The following is a 15,042-nucleotide window of genomic DNA, read 5'->3' on the forward strand; positions in this document are numbered from 1 at the left end:
ATTATTCCCCTTGGTGAAAAATATGGAAACAAAAGAGGAAATGAGAAGTTTGGTACAGCTCTCCTTTCCTTTTGTTGTCTCATAACATTATACCATCTTCCCTAAATGATAATTTTATCTTTTTATTGTTTACCTTCTTGTTCCAAATATAGCTGACAACATCTGTTTCTTTTCCTGTTAGCATTTCATGACTGTGGAAAATATAATCAGAACAGTTTCAGTACAAGAGCATAATAGCCTTTACATCTTTTCTACATATCCTTACAGAATCTAAACTTAACACAGGTTTCTAACTGTGTAGCCATGTTGTTTGCTTTAGACATCTCTCATTATTTTTCAACCTTGGAATTATTCAGTTACATTGTCAGAATTTCCACATTAATGATATAACAAGTTCTTGTCATATATTGTCAGAATTACATTTCTGAAAGCACTTCAACCCCTCTCAATCAATATTCCCCTTTCACAGTCTCTGTATCATCCTGCTCATTTTTTTTCTGAATTTTAAAAATCTGTTTTGCTAAAGGCTAGGAAGCAAGGTTAATGTGCTACAATTTTTCCATATTCTTTTTGCTTGCCAGTGTTATTTCACTAATTTCACCTATGAATCATGGGGTTATTTAGCCTAGGAAAGGTTATTATGAAAGAAATTTCATGATAAAAATGTATTTGTCTTAAATATAGTATAAAGGTTTTTTCATTTTCATGAAAATATTAAAGATTCAAATTATAATTTTCCTGTACTTTGAATTCTATAAAAATTCAAACATCAGGGGAACTTAGAGAAAAATTTGGTGCAGAATATATGCAGAGCTGTCACTTTTTTTTGTTGTTGCTACGGAATTTTTAAGTTTGATAGATAGGCTTAAAGTACTGTGTGTGTGTATGTATGCATGTATGTATGTGACATATGTATGTGACATGCCTCACTAAAATAACTATGCATAATATATACACATATTATATGTATATATGTATATATAATATATACACACAGAAATGCACATGTGTACATATTTGCATATATGCATACATTCACATATATATGTTTAAGACCAGATTTGAACTCAGGTCTTCCTGACTCCTGGCTGCAATTTAATAGCTAAAAAAAAGGAAGCAAACCAAAGTAACATCCCAATTTCGATTTTCGGACAAATGCCACAGGGTTCTGAACTTGGTTCCTTTTTAATCAAAATTCCTATCAATGGCTTGGATGAATTGTGCATATTGTGCTTATCAAGTTTTCAGAAGACCTGAATGGTGACTGGAATTGACACATAAAAGAATGTTGACAGGGTGGTAAAAGTGGGTCAAGACTAATAAAATGTAATATGATAGAAATAAATGATGTTTAAAAGTTAACTTCTTAAGTGGAAGATGGAGGAAGTATAACTGGAAAACAAAACACGGGGTAGAGGGTGGGAATAACTCAGAGGTTTTAGAAGAATGCAAACTCATTATTAATTAAATGTATACTGTGGCAAACAAAAAAACCTGACATTATCCCCTTTACATGAACAGAAGTAGAGCATTCAGTACTTTGGAAGTTATGGTCTTACTGTATTCTACCCTGGTTAACCCCATCTAGACTACTCTGTTCAATTCTAGGCACTACATTTTAGAAATTACATTAACAAATGAAAGCATATCTGAAAGAGAGCCATCAGGACATTTAGAGAGAGTTAAAATCATTTCACAAAAGAATGAACTAAAGGAATAGAGGTTAGCCTGGATATTGTTAAGTATTTGAAGATTAGTGTTGTATGGGTGTTACTATAAAAAATATTACTCTACTGAGCTTTGATTTCTAGATGCCAGTAAGTCTCTTAACAAATCCAGTCAAAACTTTCTGATAGTTTTATGCATGCTGTGTCTTGCAGGGAGGAGACCAAGACCTTTGGTATTATTTTCATTGATTGGTTCAATTTGACATCTAGATTCAAGTGCAAAGTCATATTACTTTAATTTTTCCTTTCATATGGAATGTTTTCACATTTATTGAGACTAAATGAAATGTTGATGTCATTTAATAAAAATCTAAGAGATGAAGGAGCCATCTAATGTAATTTTGAAAATGGCAAGTAGTATGCTGTCATTCCTATACATATAATACACAAATTAGATTAATGAGATGTTTAAACATTAGTAGAACATTAATAAGGTGCTTTATTTTTGAAATTATTGTGACTTACTAAACTACAATAATTTTGATTAATTAAATGGAAATTATATTACTAAAATTTTTACTGGTTTTACTATATTACTGTAATTTATACAAGTTTAATCTATCCATGAGTATTCTCCTGATCATGCAATGATATAGTGTCTGTGTCCAGATATGCCTCTCACCGCACCAAAGGCAAGAGACATTTCTGCACATTTATAAGTAAAACTGTAAGCCCTGTTCACTTTTAGTCTTCCATCCCAAGCATTGGTGTTGAAACCTAGATGCCAAATCACTTAAACTATAAATAATCCTTATTTATAGACCATATTTTGAGTTGGGATGTCACTTGAAAAATCCCATCCTGAAATCTCAGTAGGGACCTTGTTTTTCCATCTTAAGGAAAAATAAAATACTTCGACTTCATCCACAAAGCTTAATACAAAGATTGTTCAAGGGAATTTGCTCAATAAAATCAACCAATTAAAATAATTTGATACAAAGAGTAGTGTCAAGGTCTAAATTGAGCATATTGGCTCTCTTTGTTCATCCAATCTTTTTCACTCCAACTCATGGCTTCAAATTCAGAAATTTCCACTTGCTTCTGGAGCTATAGCTGGAAAATAAGTTTTTCACTCCTTCAAAGATGATAGTGGTCACCTTCAAAACTTGCCTATTTTCTGTGTGACAATAAGGATTTATGGAATATTAATTTTAGATGTGCAAAAATATATGGCAAATTGGGAAGTATAGACATTATTTGTCAATAAAAGAAGCTGAGCTATAGAGGCAATAAGTAGCTGCTACAACAAATAGCCTTGCAAACTACCTGAGGTTCTCTCTAACTGATGCTTTTTAAGCAGGAGATGAAACCAAGTGGAAGCAAAGCTTCAGAGCTGTAAATTCTTAAGATTAGCTCCTCCTATTGCTTTTGTGGAGGCATTTATATTGGAAAGAAGAAGAGATAATGAGCCAGGGGCAACTATTAAAGGTAGTGTAGCATGACTTTGGGGGTGTTATTCCTGAATACTTCCCCTGTGTGTCCCTGCCACACAACTGCTTAACAAAGTTGTGTCCCAAGCTGTCAGCTTTGCCTCATAATGAATTTATGGGATCTTCAAAAATTATTAGACCTCAGAAACATCAGTTTAATTCTCCTCTGAGTGGGTTTGTTTTTGTAAAGACTAATTAAAGATATGTTAAAAGTTCTATATTCAAGTTTTATGTAATTTTCTTAAGATTAAAACCAATTACGTTATTTTGGAGGCAATTATGCAGCTATTCTGTGTAATACCACATGAAAATTCAATAATTCACAAATGAATATTGCATGTGACCATTGCTCATATAAAAAGCCAATCTTTTAAATATGAAATTTCATAGGAGATTTCATAGTACAATCCACCAACAGGAGACTTTAAAAAATAAATTGATAAGTATAAAGTACAAATCATTTATCATCTTATAAGGGTCTCCATATTGCAAATTTAGCTTTATTAGCCTAAAGTTATTACTTTTTTCTGAAGTGAAAGGCCTTTTGAATTTGACATTCTGATTAGTTATTTTTGTGCATTTATACTAATTTAATCATACATAAATGTATTTGAAGTTGCATATTGCTTAGAGACAAGCATTTAGAGGAGTCATTTATATACTGCAGGCCAACTGCCTTGCTGCCTGCACCAAAGATCAGGCCCTACAAAACTTAACACTTTCAACTCTAGAACTCAGACCCTGAAGCCTCAAGATCCTGACTGAAAAGTGGCCCACTATAGCCAGACAGATCCTCCAACCATGCTTCTCTTCATTTTCCTGTCATTTTTTTGCAAGTCAAATAGACACCTGGGGCAGTACATGCCCTGAAAGACTTAACCCTTTCTGCTTCAGAACTCTTGCCCTAGAGCAAGTAGGTACCAATTGATGTAATACCTCCTTATGTCAAGCTGACTTCCAGTAATGATTCACTTTATTCCCCCATTGTCCTCTAGCATACTGTCTTGCTACTGCACAAGAACTCTGTATGTATGTATGTATGTACACACACACACACACACACACACATACACACATACACACACACTCATGTACATACCTTTTTCAATTCTAAACTTATAATCAAATCAACACTTCCACTTCTACTGGAAAGGCTATTTCAATCTATTTTTTCTTCTGGAAGTGATTCCCCTATTCTCCCACTTAACCCTCTTCATAACTTTTCAAACCAAAATATGTTGCAATAACCAGCAGGGCATTATATGTATAACTTTGTCCATTAGAATGTGAACTCCTTCAGGACAGAGTCTGTCTTTGTTTTTTATTTTGTACGCCCAGCTCTTAAAACAGATCTTGATATATACTAAGCCTTTAATAAATATATTTTCATTCATTCAACCTGATAACTGCCTTCAAGTATTTGAAAAACTATCCAGTGGAAGAGGGAGAGAACTTAGCCTTCTTAGCAGCAAAGAGAAGAACAAGGAGTAGTGGGTGGGAATTTCAGAAATACAAATTTAAGCTTGATGGAAGAAAAAAATCTTCCTAGCAATTAGAGCTATCTCCAAGTGAAAGAGGAAGCCTCAGGAGGTAGTAGAATTGTCCTCACTTGAGGTCTTCAAGCAGAAGCCTTACTCACTGCTTGGGAATACGGTAGAGAGATTTTCCTTTTGTGCAATGGGATAACATTAGCTGGTCTTAGAGGTTCCTTCCAGCTCTGAGATTCAATGATCCTTGCGCTACAATATTTTTTGGCTACCTGTTTCCACAAAAGACAAGGGTTTCAGAAAATAGGAAGGTAAGTTTCACATAAACCTCTAAAAATGCTCTGAATCAAAATTAGGGAAGAAAAAGAGTCAAATCAACAAGGTTTCCTCTAGTTAAAATTTATTTTCAATGTTTATAAAAGGGAGAAAATGGAGTCTTCAAGTAAATTTGAGAGAGAAATCATGATGTGATTAACAAAAAAGCCTTCTGAATTGAGAAACAGAAGACCTGGGTTCAAATCCTGACTAACTAATTAATTATCTATGTGGCAGGCAAAAGTCATCTGACCAATCTTCATGTATCTCCATTTCCTCATCGATAAAGTTAGGGGAGTTGAAATAAATGGCCTCTAAGATCTCCATCAATTTTAAAGCAATCATCCTAAAATCTTCAACTTGTTGAGTTTTCAGAGATGTGAGTCTATTTGGGACTTTGTACTGGGCAGTGGGGTATGTAGAGTGGTGAGTCATCATCATACCCAGGTAGCACTATTTTAAGACAACTGAGGACTTCTGCTGAAGCTTGTGATCAAACCTCACTAATGATGGGGACTATGTCTCAGTACTTGAAAACTGGTTTCTGGGTCAGAGTCACCCCTCTATACTGTACCCATGGAAAGGAGCTGCATCTTTTTCTAGGAATAGCCAGAGCAGACAATGATCCCACTCTTTCAGGACTTTCTCTTACTAAACAACTCTGACATACTTACACCAATTCCATTTAGAAATGGCTGCTGAAACTCCCCAGCAAGCTTGTTGATGTTATAATTCCACCTTTCTTGCCTTGAGTTAATTTTTAGAACCACCACTTTTGCTACTAGTTTATCCTCCTTGATCCCATTACCCTATATGCAACAGCATGACAGCTGCCACAGCAGACCTTTTGTCTGAAGATACTATATAAAGCCCAATCCACAGAAGCTCTGGGATTTTGATAAAGAAAAATAGCCCACTCTTCTGGGAAACAACCCACACCAAGTGTACTTTAATGAATTATTTACATCTCCCTTGTCCTTAAACTGGAGGATAGATAGATGGATTTCTTCAGGTCTTCAACAACCAATTCAATATTTTGCAGATGATCAGTAAACTTGTTAAGCTCCTACTATGTACCAGGCACTGAGCTAAGTACTGAGGATACAAAAAGAGGCAAAGGTCACAGCATAGAGGGTGTCCATAAAGTGTTTGCTTCTCCAAGGACTTCATAAACACTGCCTAGTATATATATGAAACTTTCTTTCAATACAGACTGACAATATTTGAAATTTTCTAGATTCTTATAAAACCTGTTATATCTAGTAAGTGCCTTGTGAATATTGATTAATGGATAGAATGCAAACATTTAGCTAAATCCAAAGTATCTCTCTTTTTACAATGGTACTTTGTAGGTGTAACTTCACCTTTCCTTAAAATAATTTGTAATGTCACATGCAAACAGTACTATTTTTTTATTTTAAAATTGTAAAAATTATTAAATTAATAAATTAAAATTAAATTCCTATGTTTTCCTAACTAATCAAGTGCTGGTTGGCAGGGCAGGGTACATGGTGTTTGCACCATTATAGGAACTTATCCTACTTATCCAAGTTTTGTATTCCCAAACTAGTTATCTTGAATTCTGTCACTCCTGTATTTCTAAGGACAACCTATTTCAATTTTTTCTTCCTGTATGCCACCACTGGTCACTTCTGGAATTTGTTTTCTGTAACCTACTAAGAATTCTGAAGAAAGTTTCTGTTCACTGACCCATTTCTCTTCTGTCTCAAAAAAGCATAAAGACCTTTCAGATTTCTCCAAATTTTCATTATTAATGACTTTATATAATTATACCAAATTTGTCATTAATCTATATACACCTTTTGGGCAATTGATACCTACTTGCTAGACATATATTTCAGAGAAGCTAAAGACAGTGAGAAAAATATTAGACATGTGCATGTGTTGGGTGTATACATAATGATAATATAGTATATGATATACTAATTATGTACACAGTTAATATATAATTCCAATATCATATTATATATAACATAACATAACTACATTATACCCACTAATATGTTATATTAATATTATGTTAATATATCATGTAATATATTAATATTATATATATAGGCACATATGTATAATTAATGATGCTTTTTGTAGTAACAAAACCTGTAAGTCAAGTTGGTGCCTATCATTTGAGGGATGATTAAGCAAATCATGGTATATGAATATGATGAAATGATATCGTAACATAGGAAATAATGAATATAGAATGAGTATTGGCTTTTCAGTCAGAAAACAGGGCTCAAATCCTGCCTCTGATACTCAGTACATTTGGGACATTGGGAAAGTCACCTAAATTTGTTGGGCCTAAGTGTCCTGATCTGAAAGTAAAGGGGCTAGGGTAGATGGCCTTTTAGACTCCTCCTAACTCCAGATTTATGATCTATGAATTTAGAAAAAATAACTTGAAAATGACTTTGTTAAAGAAATTAATCAGGACTTGAGTTGTAGGTAACCAGTTTACTTGTTAGCAAGGAAAGCAACAGTTTAGGTAAAACATTCATCCAAAGAATTACAGAACAATCTATTTAAGACTTTAAATAACAAACAGGATGCAGTCGTTCACAAAGTATTGTGACTGGATTTGGTTACATTGGTTGAGAAGCAAAATGTAGTGGTTGAATACAAAGCAGACTCATTATTGTGGAATATGTAGAGTCATGAACTCTTTAATAATTCATATGAACTGGGAAGTAGAGTCAAGATGGTGGAGTAAAGGTAGGGACTCTCCTGAATTCTTCCCCAAACCCTTCCAAATACCTTTAAAAAATATTACTCTAAATAAATTCTTGACCAACAAAAAACACCAAAATATGGAGTCAAACAAATTTCTGACCCAAGACAACTTGGAAGTTCAGCAGGAAAGGTCTGTTGCATCAGAGTGAGATGAGAGTGCAGTCAAGCACAGACTGAAGGCCCCAGCAGACTCAGATCAATCTTGAAGGCCACTAAATACAGTGGCAGGAGTGGCAGTTTTCAAACTTCTCAGCCCACAAATGACAAAGACAATGTAGAAGATCAGTAGGAAAGGTCTGTTATGCCTGGGTGAGACTGAAGGACAGTCCAGCACAGGTCATACATATCACACAGCCCCAGCCCCAGCCAACTAGGAGCAGGCATTGGGAGTGACCCAATCAGTAGTACCAGCTGCAGTGGCTGTTTCAGTCATGCTCAACCCACCGATGGTAAGGGGGTCTGACAATTGGTCAGAAGGAGATTATAGGGGTCTTTTTGCTTGCATTAAGGTAGGACTCTGTTGTTTTACCCATTCTCAGATTTGGGTCACAGTTCTAAGGTGATAGTCCCAAGGCAAGGAGGAGTACTGGCATAGCAGAGTCAGTGGCCACAGTGGAGAGGGGACCTTCTTCACATTTCCAGGGCATAAAATAGTGCCTGTTGTTGCTCACAGATCATAGAATAGGCTAGTAGAGTAGTAAACACCTCTCTTTGGATCACATCACCTTGGAAGAACTGAAAACCTACAGGTCCTTAGAAGTATCTCTGAAAATAGTCAAAGAAAACTCTTGAAACCTAGGATAGTGAATCTTCCACCCTGGTATCACAATCCTACTTTAACAAAAAGTTAAAAATCAAGTAATAGGCAGGAAAAAATTAATTATAGCCAAATTCCACAGTTCCAAGTTCAAGGAGAAAATATTGCAAGAAGACAGAAAGAAACAATTCAAGTATCATGGAACCACAGCCAGGATAACACAAGATTTAGCAGCTCCTACATTAAAGAACAGAGGAGTTGGAATATGATATTCTGAAGGTTAAAGGATCTAGGATTACAATCAAGAACCCTCTACCCAGAGAAACTGAGCATAATCCTTCAGGGGAAAAAATGGACTTTCAATGAGATATAGGACTTTCAAGTATTCTTTTTTTTTTTTTATTTTGTAATGTTTAACAATCACTGCCATACAATTGTGATTTTATCCCCCCCACCTACCCCCCACTCCCCCCCTCCCTCCCCATGACTGCATACAATTCTGTATAGATTCTACATATACTTTCCTATTGAGTATATTTTCACTATAGTCATGCTATGTAGTCAGACTAAGATAAATGAAAGAAATCGTATAACAAATCAGAACATGATACACAAACACATACACATACACAAACATGATCTGCTACAATATGTGAGTGACTTCCACATTTCTCTCTCTGAGTGTGGCAGGCATTTTGCCTTGAGATCCTCCATTGGGATTTTTTTTTTTTTTTTGGTAAGAAGTTCTTGTGTTATTACAAAAATCTAAGTCTACCAGAAAAAACTCTCACACACTGTGGTTGTTGCTGTGCACAAAGTTCTCCTGGTTCTGCTCCTTTCACTCAGCATCAGGTCATATAAGTCCTTCCAGGCCTCTCTGAAGTCTTCTTGTTCATCATTTCTTATGGCACAATAGTACTCCATTACATTCATATACCATAATTTATTCAGCCATTCCCCAATTGATGGACATCCCCTTGACTTCCAGTTTTTGGCAACTACATAGAGTGCTGCTATAAATATTTTTGTACATGTGGGACCCTTTCCCATTTTTATGATCTCTTGGGGATATAGTCCTAGTAGCGATATTGCTGGGTCAAAGGGTATGCACATTTTTGTAGCCCTTTGGGCATAGTTCCAAATTGCTCTCCAGAATGGTTGGATGCGCTCGCAGCTCCACCAACAATGAATTAGTGTTCCAACTTTCCCACATCCTCTCCAGCATTTATCATTTTCTTGTTCTGTCATGTTTGCCAATCTTATAGGTGTGATGTGGTACCTCAGAGTTGTTTTGATTTGCATCTCTCTAACCAATAGTGATTTAGAGCATTTTTTCATATGATTATAGATAGCCTTAACCTCTTCCTCTGAAAAGTGCCTGTTCATATCCTTTGACCATTTATCAATTGGGGAATGACTTGTATGATTATACATTTGGATCAGTTCTCTATATATTCTAGAAATGAGGCCTTTATCCCCGAGCCTAGCTGTAAAAATTCTTTCCCAATTTACTACATCCCTCCGGATTTTGGTTGCATTGGGTTTGGTTGTGCAAAAACTTCTCAGTTTAATGTAATCAAAGTTATCCATTTTGCATTTCATAATGCTTTCTATCTCTCCTTTAGTAAAGAATTCTTCCCTTCTCCATAGATCTGATAAATACACTATTCCTTGCTTCTCCAGTTTATTCATGGTATCAATCTTTATACCTAAATCATGTACCCATTTGGACTTTATTCTTGTGTACGGTGTCAGGTATGGGTCTATGCCTAATTTCCGCCACACTGTTATCCAGTTTTCCCAGCAATTTTTGTCAAACAATGAGTTCTTATCCCAGAAGCTGGGGTCCTTGGGTTTATCAAACAGAAGGTTGCTATATTCCTTGCCTACTGCATCTTGAGTGCCAAGTCTATTCCACTTGTCTACCTCTCTGTTTCTTAGCCAATACCAAGTGGTTTTGATAATTGCTGCTTTATAGTACAGTTTGAGGTCTGGTAGCGCTAGGCCACCTTCCCAAGCATTTCTTTTCATTAGTCCCTTTGATATTCTGGACCTGTTGTTTTTCCAAATGAATTTTGATATTATTTTGTCCAGCTCTGGAAAGTAATTGTCTGATAGTTTAATTGGTATGGCACTAAATAAGTATATTAATTTGGGTAGAATTGTCATTTTTATTATATTAGCACGGCCTACCCATGAGCAGCTAATGTTTTTCCACTTACTTAAATCTGACTTTATTTGTGCAAAAAGTGTCTTGTAATTGTGTTCATATAATCCCTGGGTTTGTTTTGGCAGGTAGACTCCTAAGTATTTTATACTGTCTAACCTAACTTTAAATGGGATTTCTCTTTCTATCTCTTGCTGTTGGACTTTGTTGCTAATATATAGGAACGCAGAAGATTTGTGTGGGTTTATTTTGTACCCTGCAACTTTGCCAAAGCTGTTTATTAATTCTAGTAATTTTTTACTTGAATCTCTGGGATTCTCTAGGTAAATCATCATATCATCTGCAAAGAGTGATAACTTAGTTTCTTCTTTGGCTATTTTAATTCCTTGGATATCTTTATCTTGTCTAATTGCTACAGCTAACATTTCTAGTACCATATTAAATAATAGTGGTGATAATGGACAACCTTGTTTCACCCCTGATCTTATTGGGAATGCATCTAGCTTATCCCCATTGCATATAATGCTTGCTGAAGGTTTTAGATAGATACTGCTTATTATTTTATGGAAAGTTCCCTTTACTCCTACATTCTCCAGTGTTTTTAGTAGGAATGGATGCTGTATTTTGTCAAAAGCTTTTTCTGCATCTATTGAGATAATCATGTGGTTTTTGTTAGCTTTGTTGTTGATGTGATCGATAATGCTAATAGTTTTCCTAATATTGTCCTAGGTTCTTGAAAAAATTGTAAAATCTAATTTTTAACTTTGCTCAGTTATGTTCCTTACAAAACAGTGACACAAGCATATGTCACATGCATCCAAATTAGGGACAGTGTGATGTGCTGTTGAGACATCCACACTGATATTGTCGTGAAGGGACCCAGGTTCAAGCTCTGCCCCTGCAAGTTGTATAACCTTGGGCAACAATGTAGGATGCCATTCTTTCTTCCATTAACTTATACATTCTTCATATGCCCAAGTCTATACAAGAATACTTTACTGAGTGTGTTGATCTCTCCTATTCCTAAATTTCTATTAAATTTAGTGTACTACATGGTTATACAGGATATCCCAAAAGTCACAGTGGAGTTCTGAGCTTGTAAAGCCTACATAGCGTCTACTATATACACTGTATCATATATTTTTTTTTAATGTTTAAACAACAAAAGTACAAGGTCATAAAACTTTTTTAGCAAGTGCTTCAAGACTGTATCCAATCAAATGCTGTCTTCACAGTAGTTACCTTGAGTACTTTTTAACATTTGTGCAGCCTTTCCTTCAAACATTAAATCTGAGCCTTAATTTATTTGTCTGTAAAACGCATTTATACTACCTTCCTTGTGGCATATGTCACAAACATTAAAGCATGGTCTAATTGGGAGCTCTTTTAACTATAACAAATTGATCTTTGCAACGTTCTGTGATTTATTCAAATTTGGAGTATTCAACATAAAGACTCAGCAATCTATTATCTTTATAATCTTCAAGTCAGTTATGTTTACCCCTTAGCTTCACAATATGCCTTTAAATCTATTTTTTAAAGTTTATTGAAAACAACATTAATGGACTAGGCTTATTTGTTTTCATCCTTTACTCTAACATTGGTTATACTGCTTATGGAAACATTTATGTTGTTGTCAAATCTACCAGCTTTGTATTATCAATAGCTTACAAGTCAGGAAGTTCAAAGTTGTTCCTCAGGACACAAATAAAAAGGTTTTAATATAAAACCAAGGAGGTATGATGTGACATTACATTTAGGGCCACAAGCATATAGGAAGGATTTTCCAGAAACATTAGAAAACATTTTCTTAACCAAAAGTTATTACCCAGTTAGTGTGCTTTTTAGTAATTACGTTTCCTCCATAAATCCAGGAAAAGCTAAAAAAAAAGACACATTAAAATGTAACGACATTTTTTTAAAAATACCAGTTGAGCTGTTCCTGAAAATACTGTAGCAAGTGAAAGACTAGGCAGTACCACCACACATTTTAAAGGACTTTCTCAGCAAAGAATAAATTACTAACTGAAAAGTTAAAAATTATATCTGGCTAGATTCCCAGTCTGCTTTGAAAGTATTTTAGAAATGCACTAATGTATTGATTTCTGATTTAATTTGTTGACTTTCGTGGTCTATTAGCTGCAATGTTTCTCAAGGTAACATTAACAACATGGTGGAACAAAAGTTACCTTGACCTCAACAGACGTAATAGCCATTTAGAGTGAGCCAATCTTTTACTACATGCCACTTATATTAATTATATACTGCTATTTTGGGATTACAAGTATGATTATATTTCATATAACACCTTCTATTTGGGTGATTAGTACTGATAGATATCTACTGATCATATTGTTGGCAAATATTTCTTATATCATATTAAATATAAGGAGTTACAAAATTTATACAAATAACTATGACCCATGGAAACCATTTGCATGAGACTGTTAGTAAATTACAGTGATATTTTTTACTATATATGTATTTATATTTACTACTCAGTATACAATAGACGAAACATAGCATTTGGGGTCAAGACCTAGGTTCCAACTCTGATTACTTAGAACGCTGGAGAAATCATTTCTCTTCTATAAGTTTAAATCTCTTCATCAACAAAATGGTCAGGACTCTCCAAATGCCACTTTATCTCTAAATCCTCAAATACTTTCACTATAGGTATGAGGTTCAAAACATACAAGACAATTTCATAGATGTTGTCTTCTTTTGTTAGAAAATGACTTACAAATTAAAAATACGTGCATCAAAAAACTGACTTTTTAACAACATAAAAACAGTCCACTTCAGAGGGCTTGAATTTGACAGTATTTGATAATAAAATACCATACACCATAAAAGTATTCATTTTTCATCTTTAGCACACAATTCATGAAACTTTAGTCATTCAATATTCAACTGAACACCCACTGAGTACAGAAAAATATGCTTAAAATCTTGGGGCTATAAAATAAGTGAAATGCATATTCATCCACCTGCAGAAGTGTGCATAACATATAACAACAAAAATGAGAGGATGAACCATGCAGAAATATGTGAGCACCCAAATAGCCACATGTTCAAATGGATTTATGATCTTATCATCAATTTAGAAGTTACCTTCAGTGAAGCAAATCACAACTCCTCCATACCTGCCCATCATGTCTAATTCCTGTCCATTGGAAAATAAGAATGAAATATATACATGTGTGTGTGTGTGAGTGTGTGTGTGAGTGTGTGTGTGTGTGTGCGTGTGTGTGTGTGTGTGTGTGTGTGTGTGTGTAGGCATCAGATCTCTGATTTTATTGGTAAAAGGGATGCTTTAGTATGGAAACTCCCTTTACCAATGTAGATCAGCAACTTGTTTGCAATTTATATTCTGAGAGACTTACCTAGGCAGTGGTGTCAATCTCAAATAGAAAGGGATTCCTTTGGACAGCATATTGACTTAGCAAACCATAAATTAGCATTATGATTATTTTAATGCATTTTTACTTATTTTGTTAAACATTTCCCAATTACATTTTAATATGGTTCAGAGAGCAGGAGTTTAGCACTTCTAGTAGGTTAAGTGACAAATCCATGGTCACATGGCCAGTATGTGTGTCACAAGCAGGACTTAAAACACAAGTGTTTGGGGAGTGAAATCAAGATTGTGGAGTAGAAGGACAGATCTGAAGACGCTCTCCCTCAACAGTCCATAAAATACCTGTAAAAAATGACTCTAAACAAATTCTAGAGCAGCATAAGCCACAAAACGACAGAGTGAAAGAAATTTGCAGCCCAAGACAGTCTGGAAGGCCCACAGGAAAGGTCTATCACACCATACTCTGGGCAGAGTGCAGCCTGGGGAGCACAGTCAAGCCTTGGCCTCACTGCTTGGCTCAGACAGGACTGGAGCAGGCTTCAGGGTGTGCAATCCTGGGTAGTACCTGTGGTTCTCAGATTACTAAACCCACAAATGCCAAAGACAGCTTCAAAGGTCAGTGAGAAAACTCTTTCACCTTGATGAGAAGGGAGCAGGGTCCTGCCCTACCCCAGCCCCAGGCAACCCCAGGCTGTGGCAGTGTCCATTTTTGGAGCCATCAACCTAAAGACCCTGGGAAAACTGAGCCCCTGATCTGAATCTCAGCCCTGAGTGGCAATCCAGGGGTGAGGAGGAACAATGGCTGGTGGATCTGGTGGAGGCTCTGGAGAGGGAATTCTATTCACAGATCCTGGGAAGCAAAGCTTGTGGCTGCTCCCAGACCAGAGCTCAGGTCAGGAGAGGAGTAAACTTCTCTCCCTTGATTGTGTCACCTTGGAAGAACTGAGAAATTACAGTTCCCTAGATTATACCCTCCTTTTGACAAAGGACTCAAAAGTCAAGTAACTGGTTAGTAAAATGTCCATAAAAGGGGGAAAATTAAGACTA

The sequence above is a fragment of the Notamacropus eugenii genome, chromosome 7, assembly GCF_028372415.1.
Source record: "Notamacropus eugenii isolate mMacEug1 chromosome 7, mMacEug1.pri_v2, whole genome shotgun sequence".
Taxonomy (NCBI): Eukaryota; Metazoa; Chordata; class Mammalia; order Diprotodontia; family Macropodidae; genus Notamacropus; species Notamacropus eugenii.